Source organism: Perna viridis, chromosome 12 (genome assembly GCF_037379345.1).
Source record: "Perna viridis isolate PV_CMFRI_1.1 ecotype Kerala chromosome 12, ASM3737934v1, whole genome shotgun sequence".
Lineage (NCBI taxonomy): Eukaryota > Metazoa > Mollusca > Bivalvia > Mytilida > Mytilidae > Perna > Perna viridis.
The window spans coordinates 11,327,028-11,345,481 of record NC_142456.1 but is presented as its reverse complement, the minus strand read 5'-3'; the positions used below and the strand labels follow the sequence as shown (position 1 = coordinate 11,345,481).

General features: G+C 33.8%; 1 pseudogene; it reads right to left on the bottom strand.

Moving 5' to 3' along the window:
- Nucleotides 1–11,990: 11,990 nt before the first annotated feature.
- Nucleotides 11,991–12,896, bottom strand: LOC148601189 (uncharacterized; annotated as a pseudogene).
- Between the last annotated feature and the right edge of the window lie 5,558 nt (nt 12,897–18,454).

The window sequence follows — 18,454 nt, the reverse complement described above, 5'->3', positions numbered from 1 at the left end:
CAATTTCAATACAAAACAAAAAGTAAATCAAGATCTGTCACGAGTTAAATAAATAAAAAAAATAAGACAATTAATGACAAAGAAATTAATTACACAAGGAATATTTGATAAATCTCAGTTATTTAAAAATAAATGCATATCTTATTTAAGAGCTCTAGGGGAAAACAAATTTTAACTTTTTTTCTTTTGCAGGAAAGAAGAAACGTGATTTGGGGTGTTCAAAAAGGGGATGTAGTCCAAATTGTAACATCTGTGATGCAATTGATGGTGACAAAAACGGGGAAGACCAAATCCAATTTAATGGTACAGAACTAGAATTAGATTATCTTTTTTTTTAAATTAGTGGGATCGGTGTCAATTTACTGGTGAAGGTGATTCGATGACATCAAAAAATTTATTCAAATGTATATTTTATACTCGTTATTAAACAACTGCTAGAAAAGTGGGAGGTATATAGTAATCATGATGTCCTTCTGTTCGTCCGTTCGTCCGTCAACTGTTCTAATCCGCAACTTCTCTTAAACCACCGAACGGAATTTGGAAGAAAAGACTTTCACAAAATCTTTGTAAAATGATAACATTATGCACTTCCTATTTTTCCCCATCTAAATGACTGTTGGGCTTTTCTAATCCGCAACGTCTCTGAAACCGCTGAATAAGAGGTTGACAGTCGAATATTTTCTTACAGCCTTCATCTTTCATTAACACTTTCCGATGTTTTTTAACTAGTTTGCCATTGTTTTGTAATAAAAATGAATGGGATGCCATTAATGTCCATATCCTTTTTCTCAAGAGTTCAGAACGTCTGTTTAATAGAGCCGACTCCATGTTGGTGTTAATCAAATTTTCTGAATATCCTTTTTTTTTTTTAATAAATAAATATCTTAAATTCATGAAGTATTTTCGACACATTTTCCATGTTACTGTTGTTTCTAATATTTCTGATAGTTTCACCTTTCATAAGTCCCGAGAAAGCGCTAGTATTGTGCATTGAAGATTTGTGGAGGAATTGATGATTATTAGTTGGTTTTGTGTAGCTACGTTTAACAAATATTCCATCTATTTCAAAACGTCCACCTTTATAGATACAAGTGTATGAGAATATTGCCTTAGAATTTAATATGTTGAATGTAAATTTTAACAATGGATGAATTGAGTTTGCAATGTCGAAAAACACTAGTTCATTCTGTGGTCCATTGTATATAAAAACAATCCGTCATCTCTGTATCTTCCATAGAACAATATTTTGTTTTTGTTCCGAATCTGTTTGAAGACTTGCTTAATAATTTTAAATGCAGTAATATCACAAATTTCGGGGCTACATTTAGAGCCCATACTTGCTCGTATTACTTGACGGTAACATTTGTCATTACATTCGAAGAAATTATTCTCCAAAACGAAATTCAATAGAGTTCGAATAGACTTTGGGTCAGGGCATGGTATAGTGTAATCTGATTCTACCCTAGTTTTGTAGCTTTCTTCAACTGCGTGCAAGATTTCTGTGAAATGAAAATTAGTATACATACTAGTTAGATCTAAATCTACCAACAGACAATCTATCTGCTTTTAAAATTTCGATTTTGTTGATAAAGTCTAAACTATCTTTTATGTAACTGTTTTGTCTTTTTACAATGGGGATCAGAAAGTAATCAATAAGTTTGATTATTCTTTCAGTTACCGAGTTTATTTGTGATATTATAGGCCTGCATGGTGGCAAGTGATCTATTTTTGCTTTTTCTTCTTTTATGTCCTTAACGGTGTTTTCATCCAATTTATGGATTTTAGACAATAAATATAATCTGCATAATCTAGGCGCATTCGCATCTATGCCACGAAGAAACAAATGCGTTGTCCCATCAACCTCACGGTTGTCAAATAACCGATCGATAAATGATTTGATCGTATTGTGAACTTCCGATAGGTTAGGAAAGTTAGTTTCTGTGTAGTGTATTGTTTCTAATTATCGTAAGCCCTCATTTATATATTTATTCCTCTCTAAAATGCAGATCATCGTGCTTTTATCGCTTTTTGAGAAGATTACATCTGACATATTACTTAATGACTCTAAAACAGACATCTGTGTATGTGTGAAGTTTGACCTTGTAATTGTTAATTGTGTGTATGATAATTCTAGCTTTGTTTTTTTTAACGCATTGCAAGTCGGAATTGGATTGAAGTATGTTTCTGTTCTAAATGGGTGTATTGTGTCATGGTTATTCGTGCTGAATAAATATCGACACCTCATTTTTCTCGAATATTCTTTAAGATCATTTATTATTGATTTTTTAATTTTGCAATTTGGCGGTTTAGGGATGAATTTCAGTCCTTTTCCTAATATTACGTATTCATCATATGTCAGCTTCTTATTTGTAAGATTGAAAACGTATTGTTTTGATATATAGAAAAAGAGCTTTGCACTTTCTCTTGCGTCGAGCTTGTTTATCTTTCATACGATTAGTAGTTTTATTTATTTTTTGCTTTCCCTAGAAACGTCTGTCCATGTCGAAATAATAATTCAAATTTCACAATTCAAAGGAGATTTCAAATATACAATAATTGAACAGAATAATTACTGTTTCAGTTTGCAATCCCTAACTATGAGAATAAATATACAATCATGTAAATGTTATAGCGGAATGACTACTCATTGAGGAGTCATGTCGTATGACCTTGATAACCTAGATACCTACAGTAATGTGAAATAGAAGTTCCACATTCATAGCTCATCAAGTAATATTTATTTTGACATGTAGGGAAAAACCTTTTCACTAATAATTACATAATCCAATCTCTAAAGTTGGATTTCTATAGTTCCGATTGAATCGGATGTTGCCATAAGCTCCATAGTTTGATAAAAAACATGAATTAAATTGAAATGTTATATTAATATCTATTGTTCCAGTCTCGTCTACAACTATTTCTCTGATTTTTCCATAAGGCCTTTATCTTATTTCTGCCTTAAAGCTAGCCAGTTCCTTCTCGTCCCTATCTTTTAGCTCTCCCAACTTTTTATACATAAGAGTCCTGGCTTCATCTGACGCTTTATTTCCCGGTACCAATTAAATCTTTGGCATTTCTTCCAATGGATGTGATTTCTTCTTTAATATCGGGAAAAATTTCGTCTAGAATGTTGATTGTTGATATGAGGAAATTGTTCTCGTTGTAATCAAGAACCTGGAGATCAGGTTTTGCATTTAAGGTTTATATTGCAGAATGTTGGGAGGTTGTCTGAATGTCTTCCATGTACTAATCCCTCTCTTGCCTTGGCGATTAGGATTCTTCTTCTCATTAGATGGTCAATTTCATTGACCGCTTTAAAAGCAATGTCAATTGCCGGAACTTTATCAGAGTCATTCTCTGCAAGTTCTGTGAGGTCCAAGTCGTCAAAATCCGAGTCTTCCATTAAAGCCGCTTCCTTGTTGTTGGGTCGTGTATCTGATTTTTCCATTTGGCGTTGATTTTTGTCTCTTCCAGTAACATGGACAATTTGTCCAAAATACTTTATGAATTTAAGATGTTTTTATTAAAAAAAAGGATATTCAGACAATTTGATCAACACCAACATGGAGTCAGCTCTATTAAACAGACATTCTGAACTCTTGAGAAAAAAGGAAAGGGACATTAATGGCATCCCATTAGTGTTTATTACAAAATACCAAATTTGCACGAGAAAAATTGGCAAACTAATTAACAAACATTGGAAAGTGTTAATGAAAGATGAAGACTGTAAGAAAATATTCGACTGTCAACCTTTCATTGCGTAAAGCAGATACAAAAATATCAAAGAATTTCTTACACATTCTCGTTTGCGCAAGATCTAAGTTAGACCCTTGACTAAGCAGGCTTAGGTCTTGTTTATAATAGCCACGAGGAGCCGATGCTTAGTCCTACTTCGAGCTGCAGAAACACCAATAGGTGTAGGGTCCGAGAAGTGGGTGTACGTGGCTAATGGGCATCAATTTCAATACAAAACAAAAAGTAAATCAAGATCTGTCACGAGTTAAATAAATAAAAAAAAATTAGACAATTAATGACAAAGAAATTAATTACACAAGGAATATTTGATAAATCTCAGTTATTTAAAAATAAATGCATATCTTATTTAAGAGCTCTAGGGGAAAACAAATTTTAACTTTTTTTCTTTTGCAGGAAAGAAGAAACGTGATTTGGGGCGTTCAAAAAGGGGATGTAGTCCAAATTGTAACATCTGTGATGCAATTGATGGTGACAAAAACGGGGAAGACCAAATCCAATTTAATGGTACAGAACTAGAATTAGATTATCTTTTTTTTTAAATTAGTGGGATCGGTGTCAATTTACTGGTGAAGGTGATTCGATGACATCAAAAAATTTATTCAAATGTATATTTTATACTCGTTATTAAACAACTGCTAGAAAAGTGGGAGGTATATAGTAATCATGATGTCCTTCTGTTCGTCCGTTCGTCCGTCAACTGTTCTAATCCGCAACTTCTCTTAAACCACCGAACGGAATTTGGAAGAAAAGACTTTCACAAAATCTTTGTAAAATGATAACATTATGCACTTCCTATTTTTCCCCATCTAAATGACTGTTGGGCTTTTCTAATCCGCAACGTCTCTGAAACCGCTGAATAAGAGGTTGACAGTCGAATATTTTCTTACAGCCTTCATCTTTCATTAACACTTTCCGATGTTTTTTAACTAGTTTGCCATTTTTTTTGTAATAAAAATGAATGGGATGCCATTAATGTCCATATCCTTTTTCTCAAGAGTTCAGAACGTCTGTTTAATAGAGCCGACTCCATGTTGGTGTTGATCAAATTTTCTGAATATCCTTTTTTTTTTAATAAATAAATATCTTAAATTCATGAAGTATTTTCGACACATTTTCCATGTTACTGTTGTTTCTAATATTTCTGATAGTTTCACCTTTCATAAGTCCCGAGAAAGCGCTAGTATTGTGCATTGAAGATTTGTGGAGGAATTGATGATTATTAGTTGGTTTTGTGTAGCTACGTTTAACAAATATTCCATCTATTTCAAAACGTCTTCCTTTATAGATACAAGTGTATGAGAATATTGCCTTAGAATTTAATATGTTGAATGTAAATTTTAACAATGGATGAATTGAGTTTGCAATGTCGAAAAACACTAGTTCATTCTGTGGTCCATTGTATATAAAAACAATCCGTCATCTCTGTATCTTCCATAGAACAATATTTTGTTTTTGTTCCGAATCTGTTTGAAGACTTGCTTAATAATTTTAAATGCAGTAATATCACAAATTTCGGGGCTACATTTAGAGCCCATACTTGCTCGTATTACTTGACGGTAACATTTGTCATTACATTCGAAGAAATTATTCTCCAAAACGAAATTCAATAGAGTTCGAATAGACTTTGGGTCAGGGCATGGTATAGTGTAATCTGATTCTACCCTAGTTTTGTAGCTTTCTTCAACTGCGTGCAAGATTTCTGTGAAATGAAAATTAGTATACATACTAGTTAGATCTAAATCTACCAACAGACAATCTATCTGCTTTTAAAATTTCGATTTTGTTGATAAAGTCTAAACTATCTTTTATGTAACTGTTTTGTCTTTTTACAATGGGGATCAGAAAGTAATCAATAAGTTTGATTATTCTTTCAGTTACCGAGTTTATTTGTGATATTATAGGCCTGCATGGTGGCAAGTGATCTATTTTTGCTTTTTCTTCTTTTATGTCCTTAACGGTGTTTTCATCCAATTTATGGATTTTAGACAATAAATATAATCTGCATAATCTAGGCGCATTCGCATCTATGCCACGAAGAAACAAATGCGTTGTCCCATCAACCTCACGGTTGTCAAATAACCGATCGATAAATGATTTGATCGTATTGTGAACTTCCGATAGGTTAGGAAAGTTAGTTTCTGTGTAGTGTATTGTTTCTAATTATCGTAAGCCCTCATTTATATATTTATTCCTCTCTAAAATGCAGATCATCGTGCTTTTATCGCTTTTTGAGAAGATTACATCTGACATATTACTTAATGACTCTAAAACAGACATCTGTGTATGTGTGAAGTTTGACCTTGTAATTGTTAATTGTGTGTATGATAATTCTAGCTTTGTTTTTTTTAACGCATTGCAAGTCGGAATTGGATTGAAGTATGTTTCTGTTCTAAATGGGTGTATTGTGTCATGGTTATTCGTGCTGAATAAATATCGACACCTCATTTTTCTCGAATATTCTTTAAGATCATTTATTATTGATTTTTTAATTTTGCAATTTGGCGGTTTAGGGATGAATTTCAGTCCTTTTCCTAATATTACGTATTCATCATATGTCAGCTTCTTATTTGTAAGATTGAAAACGTATTGTTTTGATATATAGAAAAAGAGCTTTGCACTTTCTCTTGCGTCGAGCTTGTTTATCTTTCATACGATTAGTAGTTTTATTTATTTTTTGCTTTCCCTAGAAACGTCTGTCCATGTCGAAATAATAATTCAAATTTCACAATTCAAAGGAGATTTCAAATATACAATAATTGAACAGAATAATTACTGTTTCAGTTTGCAATCCCTAACTATGAGAATAAATATACAATCATGTAAATGTTATAGCGGAATGACTACTCATTGAGGAGTCATGTCGTATGACCTTGATAACCTAGATACCTACAGTAATGTGAAATAGAAGTTCCACATTCATAGCTCATCAAGTAATATTTATTTTGACATGTAGGGAAAAACCTTTTCACTAATAATTACATAATCCAATCTCTAAAGTTGGATTTCTATAGTTCCGATTGAATCGGATGTTGCCATAAGCTCCATAGTTTGATAAAAAACATGAATTAAATTGAAATGTTATATTAATATCTATTGTTCCAGTCTCGTCTACAACTATTTCTCTGATTTTTCCATAAGGCCTTTATCTTATTTCTGCCTTAAAGCTAGCCAGTTCCTTCTCGTCCCTATCTTTTAGCTCTCCCAACTTTTTATACATAAGAGTCCTGGCTTCATCTGACGCTTTATTTCCCGGTACCAATTAAATCTTTGGCATTTCTTCCAATGGATGTGATTTCTTCTTTAATATCGGGAAAAATTTCGTCTAGAATGTTGATTGTTGATATGAGGAAATTGTTCTCGTTGTAATCAAGAACCTGGAGATCAGGTTTTGCATTTAAGGTTTATATTGCAGAATGTTGGGAGGTTGTCTGAATGTCTTCCATGTACTAATCCCTCTCTTGCCTTGGCGATTAGGATTCTTCTTCTCATTAGATGGTCAATTTCATTGACCGCTTTAAAAGCAATGTCAATTGCCGGAACTTTATCAGAGTCATTCTCTGCAAGTTCTGTGAGGTCCAAGTCGTCAAAATCCGAGTCTTCCATTAAAGCCGCTTCCTTGTTGTTGGGTCGTGTATCTGATTTTTCCATTTGGCGTTGATTTTTGTCTCTTCCAGTAACATGGACAATTTGTCCAAAATACTTTATGAATTTAAGATGTTTTTATTAAAAAAAAGGATATTCAGACAATTTGATCAACACCAACATGGAGTCAGCTCTATTAAACAGACATTCTGAACTCTTGAGAAAAAAGGAAAGGGACACTAATGGCATCCCATTAGTGTTTATTACAAAATACCAAATTTGCACGAGAAAAATTGGCAAACTAATTAACAAACATTGGAAAGTGTTAATGAAAGATGAAGACTGTAAGAAAATATTCGACTGTCAACCTTTCATTGCGTAAAGCAGATACAAAAATATCAAAGAATTTCTTACACATTCTCGTTTGCGCAAGATCTAAGTTAGACCCTTGACTAAGCAGGCTTAGGTCTTGTTTATAATAGCCACGAGGAGCCGATGCTTAGTCCTACTTCGAGCTGCAGAAACACCAATAGGTGTAGGGTCCGAGAAGTGGGTGTACGTGGCTAATGGGCATCAATTTCAATACAAAACAAAAAGTAAATCAAGATCTGTCACGAGTTAAATAAATAAAAAAAAATTAGACAATTAATGACAAAGAAATTAATTACACAAGGAATATTTGATAAATCTCAGTTATTTAAAAATAAATGCATATCTTATTTAAGAGCTCTAGGGAAAAACAAATTTTAACTTTTTTTCTTTGCAGGAAAGAAGAAACGTGATTTGGGGCGTTCAAAAAGGGGATGTAGTCCAAATTGTAACATCTGTGATGCAATTGATGGTGACAAAAACGGGGAAGACCAAATCCAATTTAATGGTACAGAACTAGAATTAGATTATCTTTTTTTTAAATTAGTGGGATCGGTGTCAATTTACTGGTGAAGGTGATTCGATGACATCAACAAATTTATTCAAATGTATATTTTATACTCGTTATAAAACAACTGCTAGAAAAGTGGGAGGTATATAGTAATCATGATGTCCGTCTGTTCGTCCGTTCGTCCGTCTACTGTTCTAATCCGCAACCTCTCTTAAACCACCGAACGGAATTTGGAAAAAAAAGACTTTCGCATAACCTTTTTAAAATGATAATATTATGCATTTCCTATTTTTCCCCATCTAAATGACTTTTGGGCTTTTCTAATCCGCAACTTCTCTGAAACCGCTGAATGGAATTTTTATGTATTTATGTAACTTTTACAGATTCTTTATCACAAAATGTTATTGTGCACTTTGTTATTTTTTTTTAATCTTAATGCTTGAATCACTTATGGGGTATACTTTATGCTTTCTGGGGAGGTAATCTTGGTGTCACTAAGCGAGATTTTTCTCACAGTTTTTTTTTTGTAGTTTGGCCTTAAAATACATTTTATTTTTATTACTCTAAGTTTAAGTGTCATTCTAACAGACAATTATATATTGGAACCAACATGTCTACATCATTACCTGTTTGTTAACCTATGATGGTGATACATGAATTGATTCAAGAATTTCCTGACAGGTCCGAAAACATATAAAAAGTCGTAGTACGTGATAATAATGTAATTTTAGGTTTCTAAATGAGTGAAAGTTGAATATAGTGATATTATTTTGTAATGATTTCTATGTTGTCAAGGCTTGTTGCAATGGCCCGAGGCGCAGTCGAAGGTAAATATAGCTGGTCAAGGATATATAATAAGACCAATACAGAAATCATCACTTAATCATATTTTTATTAATTAGCAAAGCCAATATATTAAAAAAGTGAAATTAAGATGCTCTGAAGCGGAGAATGTACACATCTTATTACAGATATTAAAAAATAATTCTGTTTTAACGACGACATAAGTTTATCGAATTCACATTCATTATGATTCTTCTTACTAACCTCAACGGAAGAAACGCAGAGGAATGTTTCATAATTTATATGGCAATTCATCTCGATTCCTATTTTCATTCACGGATTCGAAGACTCATGTAATTTAGTTTTACGATCGGTGTTTTTATTTCACTTTTTCTAGTATGTAGGACTCTAATTCTCTACGGAAAATGTAGGCAATCTTGTTCAATCTAATATCATTAACATTTGAATATTCGACAGTTATGACCATATGTTCAACATTTCCATGCAGTAGGATTGAACTTAGCTGGTGCCTCGATATTTTATTATTTCTTCGTAAAAAACAAAGTTGTAAGTTATTTTCACTTCATTCATATGACATGTAGATAAGCTTTCGGGGTTAAATGTGCACTGGGAACTAAAACCAAACTATGTTCTGAACGTCCTGTATTGGACTGATCTGAACCAGACCAATATCTAAAATACACCAGTAATTCTGTAATGGCCTAGATTGCCAATCAGTTTAATGTTATATCATGGTACTTAATTCATAACGCAGAATATCAACCCAAAATATTTGGTTTCAAAACCAAGGAATCTCGAAAAGTTTGTTATGATATTTATATCAAATAAAACGGGTTGATATTTTTAAAGGTATTCAATTTCCACGAGTTAAAAGTCCTTTTCTCTATCGATTCTTTAAAAAAAACTGTGGCCGCTACACACAGTAAGACATTCTGACAATCGTCCGACTACGACGCCACACGTTGTTAGGGAAAACAACATGGAATTGCACGTCGTCACTGTCAACCAATCACATTGTACAGACAATGCGATACAACCACACAACAACCAATCGCAATGACATGTTTTTGATATCACTTGTACGTATCACAACGTACATGGTGTGATATTGCAAATATCTAGCCGTCATCAAAGTACATGAAACTACCAAATCACGGAGAATTAGCCGGTTAATTATATAGCGTAAAAAGACATGGTTTTTACTTATATACCCTTTTAACATTAGACTACAAGAACCATAAAAAGCCATAATGAAATACATTAGTTGACAAAGTACATAGCCGATACATTAATTATTGTGTAAAAATGTGCTGTAATTTCTTTTTAAACGACTCATCTTAATTTTATCCCTTATCCACATTTATCGGCTAGATTCTTCAATCTCAGTTTCCGCTATATAGATGACGTATTATCTTTAAACAATCCTAGTTTCGGAGATTTGATACATCGTATCTACTCCCAAAGAACTTGAGATAAAGGATCCTACGGACACTTGAAGTCCACCTCATGTCTTGGCCTACACTTCGATCGATGATAAAGGAAAACTATTGACCAAACTTTACGAAAAACGTGATGACTTTTCATTCAGAATTGTCTACTTTCCTCTCATCTGTGGCAGCATCCCTGCAGCACCTGCGCGTGGAATTTTCATATCACTACGCAAACGTTATTTCAGAACCTGCCGTTACTACTCAGATTTTTTTTATCTCGCTAGACTTCTTACAATTAGGCTTCTGGAACAGGGTTATGTTGCTACAAGATTGAAGTCATCACTACAGAAGTTTTATGATCGTCATCATGAACTCGTGGATCGTTATGGTGTATCCATCTGCACCATGAAAACTGATTTATTCAACGGGTCATAGTTTTCCTTTCCTCGTTTGTCTACCCCGGACTTGGCTTTTTATGAGCGACTCGGCGGGTGTTTCTAGAAAAGCAGATGACGCTTACCCTACCAGTGCACCTGGTCCGTGCTCCCAGTTTTTGGTGGAGTCCGAGTTGCTCATTTGCTTTTGTTACTTTGTGTGTATGATTTTAGTTACTTTCTGTTCTTTGTTGTATATGTCTGTTTTCCATGTCGGGTCATTGTCCCTGGATTACATTCTTTTGATTACCGCTATATCCTTGGTTCCCTTCATTACTCTTTTTGACTGTTAGAAGTCCATGAACATAAGTTGAATCCGGCCTCGCTTATCAAACTTCTGGGTTCTCGGAAGTATGCCAATGCGTCGTCAACGTCGGATACGCTGATTATAATGTTGTCCACGTATAGATTTCGTTCCAGTAATTTTGCCGTTTTGTTTTCAGACTTTTTTAGGTGTTTCAATGAAGTGGTATTGAAAATGAATGGTGAGCACGTTGCTCCGAATTAGACAGCTTAAAACCTATATGTCGTTTATCGACTGCTGACATCGGAAAGATCACTTAGCCATAGGAAGCGTGTGACATCTCTGTCCTCTTCACAAAGATCTACATGTAGGTGATATCGGTGGTGATAGCGAAAAGATTCAATCTGAATCTTAACAATATTTTTGATAATTCATTGAGTACTGGTGGCGTAGTAATGAGGCAACCATTGAGACTGAGAAGGTCTGATGATATCTTACAGCTACAGTCGTACACTATTCTTATTGGTGTTGTAATAGAGTCTTTCTTCAATACCGGGTGATGCGGAATATAGTCTATTCTCTGTCAAACTTGTCGCTCCACTTACTTTCTCCATAAGTCCGCAATTTCTCCGTATTTCTTTAACATGTCTGGATCCTTACTCAACCTTCTTATTACATTATCCCTTTCTACTTAAAGTTACATTGTAGTTTGTTGGCAACTCGTCACATTCTTGTTTCCATGGTAAATTTGCGTAATAGCGGTTTTCTCTAAATTCAAAGGATGACTCTTGGTATTTTTGTGAATAACTACTTTCTCTTTCGTCTTTTGCTGATGTATCTGTGCCAAGAGATTCGAGATTCTAGTATTTCTGAAGGTCGAATTCTTCAGTCTTGTGTGATACTAGTACGTTAAGTATGTTCGATGAATTAGGATAGTTTGAGTTCATCTTTCTTTGTCGGATCAGTCCTGAGAGTAAAATGCTTCGATTTCACTGCAATCGTTTCATATCCTCTGATTACTTCATCGTCAACAAAGTCCCAAATAATAATCGGCTCCAATCAATACTGAAATTTTGAACGTATCTTCTTCAGTTATTGGATGGGCCAGTCGCAACCCATGCAAATATGTTCTGTTTCTATTCTGTCGAATATGATTTTGAAGTGGAACTGCTATCGATGGTACGACTAATATGTCAATCGGGATTTTCCGTCTAACCTCAGTTGCAATGTAAATAGTAGCTTTTGAGTACTTGTGTTATCTTTTCTGCACACAGAAAGCTGTACGGTCTCAATATCATTCCTTTTCAAGTTCAGTTTGTTCGCTAGGCTTTCTGCAACGAATGATCTTTGGGCATCTTCGTCAAAAAGCAGGTTGGAATCTATGCATCTTGTTCCACGCCAGTTTTCAGGAGAACACTGGAATTTCTACTTGTTAGGAATGAAGTATGGCAGTGTCAGCAGTGTCATCTTCTTTCTCTATGATCTTGTTGTCGTTTCCTACGTTAAATGATTCTGGTATAGTATTAGTAGTGTGACCTATTTTGTCTTTCATGTTCATTTTCGTTTTACTCAACTGTGGAGGCGTTTCATTAACCATTACATATACTAGAATGGTGTCTGCTTCTACAATTGTGGCAGGTTATTTTTGATTTGCAATCATTGACATGGTGGTTTCTTATGCAGTTAAAGCAGAGGTTGTTTCGATCAAGTATGGATACTCTTACTTTTGGATCACATACTCTTGTACAATTTGTTGGAGCATGCATTTTTTTACAGTACACACACGGTTTCTCTGTAATGTGTTTTCTTTGGTACTTCGCGTTGTTTCTAACAGCGTCCCGTAGGAATCTTCGGATAGACCTAGTGATTGTAACCCTCTAATATATGCCTCGCACTTATCATAAAATGATCGTAGACTTGTAACTGTATTCCTTGGTGATGAGATTTCTAGCAGTGCTTTTAAATACGCGTCTGTAATTTTGTGTAGTTGCCCGTATCGTTCCTTTAATACACTGATCGCTTCTATGTAATTGTCATTTGTAAGTGAAAATCTTGTAATCGTATAGAGTGCTTCCCCTTGCAACTGAGATTGAAAATAGTTGAACTTTTCATCGTTGATCAGGATGGGGTTGAAATGAACTGCTGACTCATACGAGTCCCAAAAACTTCAGCTGGTCTAAAATGCTTCCATTAAAAGTAGACAATGATAACTTCAGCAGTCTATGATTACAAGTTGTACTATATGGCATATTTCTACTGGTTTCCGATGCGGAATACATATATATCTGAGATTACGGTTGTGAGTCACTGAGATCACGGGCGTACATGCTCTGGTGGGTTATACCTTCACTCGTCGGGTGTGTAGAGGGAATAAACAGTGGGCTCTCAACATTCAAAATTTCAATTGAAGAATGGGCGATGTTTGAACGGGATGTAGAGTTTTCATCAAGTTTCATAAAGTTATGAATATGTCTTAGTTCAGTTTCTAAATTGTTAGAATACTCATCTATGTCGAAGATTTCTGTTTCAACGTCTTCTGGTTCCGTTTTCTCCAATATCTGTCTTTTCAGTTTTCCCATCAACTTCGTCTACTCTTTCAAGTTCCTATAAGCAACTAACAAATTTTCTTTGTCAAATGTTTGGTCCTCCTTCGCCTCGTTGAATTTCCGTAATAATCTCGTTACTGCACTCTTATTCCCCGCTCGAATTGCTTTGAGCGTTTCTTTGTCCGATTTGCCGACGGTCACGGCAACACTTATTTCGGAGATTTGGCGTTGATCGTGTTAAGACAAGAAAAACCGAGTGTGTAGTTTTTACGTTTACATTTCGGTCTCCATTTTCCTGTTATGACTACATCGCCGTCACAGACGTCGACCATGATTACAATTTAATTTCCCGCAATATTCACAACATCTGGTGACGCCTTAGATAGACGATTGCAAAAGCTTCTGACAAGGGAGTCAAATTTTCTGGAGGAATCATATTGAAAAATGTTTTATAACTCGTCATTTTTGAAAATTGCAAAATTTCAACTTGCATTATTGAATTTCAACATTATAGCAAACTCATCAAGCTCCATGTTTGTTTGCTGGTGAAATTAAATACTTGAGTTGATTTTTGCGATGATAAACTTTCACTCATTATTAAATCTATAATTCTTTCCGCCGAGATACGAACCATATTAAAATTATTGTGTCGTAGGAGGAATTTGGCAACACTATCATTGTTATTATTTTACATAGATGTGAATAACTGTTACTGATCAACGTTTTCAGTTTGTGGTTCTTCATTAACGCAAAAAGAACAGCAAGTCTCTCGTCTGGGAAATAACCTTGAAGCATTGGCGAATTCAATCAAGAAAGATGCAGAAAATGGCATATTGACTATCAAATCTGTAATTTAATTTAGTTGCAAATGACTTTCTAATGTTCGAGTAGCTGTCAATCTTATAGTCATTTAAAATTTCAATGTAGTGGTTCATTCGAAAAAGTATGATACACATTTTTGTTTTTAATGTAAGATATTTTGATTTTGCATTTGAAGCCCTCCAGTACAAGCTTGCAGTCACAGTTATAACATAATGTGTTGAAAAAATCAGAGTACCCTCCCTTCAAAAGAAAATGACAATGAATTCCATTGGCCCTCTTCCCTTCTACTGAACGAATATTATATGAAACCTCTGTTGAAACGGAAGTGATATCTTGATTCATATATTAACCATACTTATGTGGACATCTACTGTAAAGCTGTGCTCGGAAAGTAAAATCATAGGAAAAATATTCTTCATCTTCATATATGTTATTATTATGGAATCGTTGTTTTTAAAGAAAAGTTGAACGTATAGTATTGAACATAGACACTGATAATCATGAACTGGACAATCGAGAAAAACAAGAAACAAACGAAAAATTAATTGCCATTACGATTGTTAATAAATTTTTAACATACAGACAATATTTCATAACAATAAACACTGATTTTAAACGAAAAACTGAGCATTTTATATATATATTACTTCAGGTTGAGTATGACACAATCGACTACAACAAAAAAAGGTGTTTTTGATTCAAACTGCGTTGTTTTGCCAGATAGGCGGAAAGAGACAGAAATTTTTATCCAAGACACAATTTTATTTACACAACACAAAGAAAACCGGTCGTTCTATCGGTAATCAGACACTTGCAAAGTTGAAAGAATCGGAGTATAAGATGCCATAAGAACAACTGGAAGATGCAATCAAGGATTATTATTATTATTAAATGATTTAAATAAATGCCTGAAGTTATTTTTCTAAAGTGTTATGATAGGTATTTCTCTTTATTTAAGAAGCAGTCTCTATGAAAATCAGACAAGAGGCGATTCATACACGCCAAAAACCCACCGAATTCACTTTTATTCAGAATATGTTACATACCACATAACCAGTCTTAGTTTGTCACCCGATTATTGCACTTTAGAAAATAATGTTACAATGATTGTGTTAAAATTGGCATTTTGCAAGAGTTATCATTCTTGCTTTGGTTTGATTTGTTCGATTGTAATGTGAGATGGATGTATGGTTTTCTCAAAAATAAACATCTTGTTCAATCTGAACACAGAAACCACTATTCTTACATGAAACCATAGCATTGGTAGACCAAAAAAAAAAAAAAGAATAGTTTGTTCGTGGTTTTTTTTTCTACACCATGAATCAATTCTATGATAGGCAGTGTCTGAATCTTATGTGAACCGGTACTTAATGATTTACATGCACATATCTAGTTACTTTTCTTTACTGATGTTGAAGTTAATACTTTACATAAGTTAAGTCTAATCAGTATGATAGTTATTACCTTGAATTCAAAACAATATTCTCGTACTCAATGAGTAATGCAAATTACATACAATATTTTTCGGTTATTTATAAAAAGTTGAGTCTAATCAGTATGATAGTTATTACCTTGAAATCAAAACAATGTTCTCGTACTCAATGAGTAATGCAAACTACATACAATATTTCGGTTATTTATAAAATGGTATCTAACTTTTAATCTGTATTTTTTTCTGTGGATTTTTGGGAACAATTTTGTTGTCAATTGTTTATTGGCTTTGCTTCGGTCGTTGTATCTACTTCTTGGACGGCAATATATTTTGTGATATGAACTAGTGATATGAAAAATTCATTGTTGTAATTGTTTGCTGTAGAACTTGTAACCCATTGTCAATAAAATTTGATTGGTCGAAGCAACGTTGTGACGTTTCTTACTTTGCTCTCTCGTATTTCAAATGTCAATTTCCAGAGGAATCAAAGACTAGACTCGTCTATGATGCTGTCTAAATTAAATAAATTGAGTTGATAATTTGCGATGTTCAACTGTGTCACTCGTTATGAAACCTATAAATTTACACAATTCGTTAAGGTCAAAAGTATTTATAGAGGAAAACTATCTGTATTGAAACAATTACATCCTAGTGTGTTAGTATTTGGTATTTGCTGATGGAAATTACACGAGACAACTTTTTTATATTCTCCTTGTGTAAATGCATATCAACACGATTCTCGATGAAAAAAGTTTCCTGCCTACTATTTACCAAGGATTTGTTAAAACGACACACATTTAAATTGTGAAAAACTGAAATAAGACCTTTCTATAATTGTGTTTCCTAATCATGCCCAGAAAAATAACAAAAGGCGAGAAACAACGATCAAAACCATCAATTAAAAGAGCTTAAGAGACTGTACGTGTAAAAATCGACATTTCTATGATATGGTTGGCACAAAATAGTTTTTTTTCCATTGAAATATTTTTGTTCCATGTTATGTTTATATTATATGTATTTTAAATATGATGATTTTTTAATCGACAATGGACGGCTCAGAAAATCCTATTAAAGTTCACTAACAAACAATCAACTTTTGAAAATACGAAAGAGTTATCTCACTTTTATTCCATGGATTCCAATGCATTCTAAGCAATTTATTTCTCTTTAATCTTTGCGATTAATCAAAATCCGACATTTAGAAATGTATATTTGGTATGGATTGAAGGCAATTTTTCGAAAACAATATATTTCATGTGTCACCAATTGCTTATTTGACACCCTCTCAAATATACCCACAAACATTTATCATCTTGATTTGGATCAGTAATCATGGAAATCAAGATTCTATAGCGGAAACCGAAAGAATGTAATTCAGGACAAAGACAAGAGATGGAAAACAGACACACAACAACTGGATGTAACATTTTATGCGCATAACTATTTCATGTTTAAAAATTAACTGCCATAAAATGCATAAATCATTGATGGATGAAAATACATTGTGCAACCAAAACAGGACACTCCATGTAACCATCTACTTTCGAACCGATGAAATGATATTTAATTTTTGTTACACTCTATCTATATGCATTTCATTATACATTGTTCTGACTAATAATTGAGAATTTCAGCGGATCGAAAACAAGTGACAGTGGAAACGTTCTCAACATACCCGTACTATTGGATAGAAGACGATCGTAAGGTGCGCTTGATTAATTTTTAAGTAAATCAAAGAGGTTGCCTCAAAGTCATGAATAAGTGTGCATTTTGGAAATGCAATAATTGTGGATGTGAAAAAAGAGATAGTGTGTGCATGCTCTCATTGGCTATCCATCAAATACGAGAGTTAATTTTGTTAATTATGATACCGGTAAATACCGATGTTTCAAAACAAGAACGATTACAAGAACAATTTGTAGTTATGTCTTTCAGTATGTTGATGAACCGGACGCCCGTTTTAGTCTCTCGTATCTCGCCTTAATTCCTTTAAGCCACCCTAATACAGGGTAGGTGCTCCGGAAGATTGAGCTGTTCCTGCTTTTTGTAGGATACCTTTTGTGCTGCTCATTTGTCATACTGGATATTTTCTTTTGTTCCTTCCATGCTTATACAATAGTCCGTAGTAAAATGGATTTATTGAAATGTTTATTCTGTCTGATATAAATTTAGAGACTTTAGTTTAAAGACATTTCACATTAAATACATACGAACAAACGCTGCATTTCAGTAGCTTTTCGGACGAAAATTGAAATGTATAGGATTCGTGGAACTCTCAAACGGTTTTACTTTAGGGCAAAGAAACTGTCAAAGGCCGATAGCAAATAAATATAATCTGTATGAATGTATTAAGTATTATTTCAAATTAAGTTCTAATTGAATTTAACCGAGGGTATATACAATATACTAGAGTACAAACAAGGAATAAAATGAAACTGAAACTTCAACTTCATCGTCACAATATCTTGAGATAGTAGTTGCACTTGATATTAAAAATTAGACAAAAACCATCGTCAAGATAAAT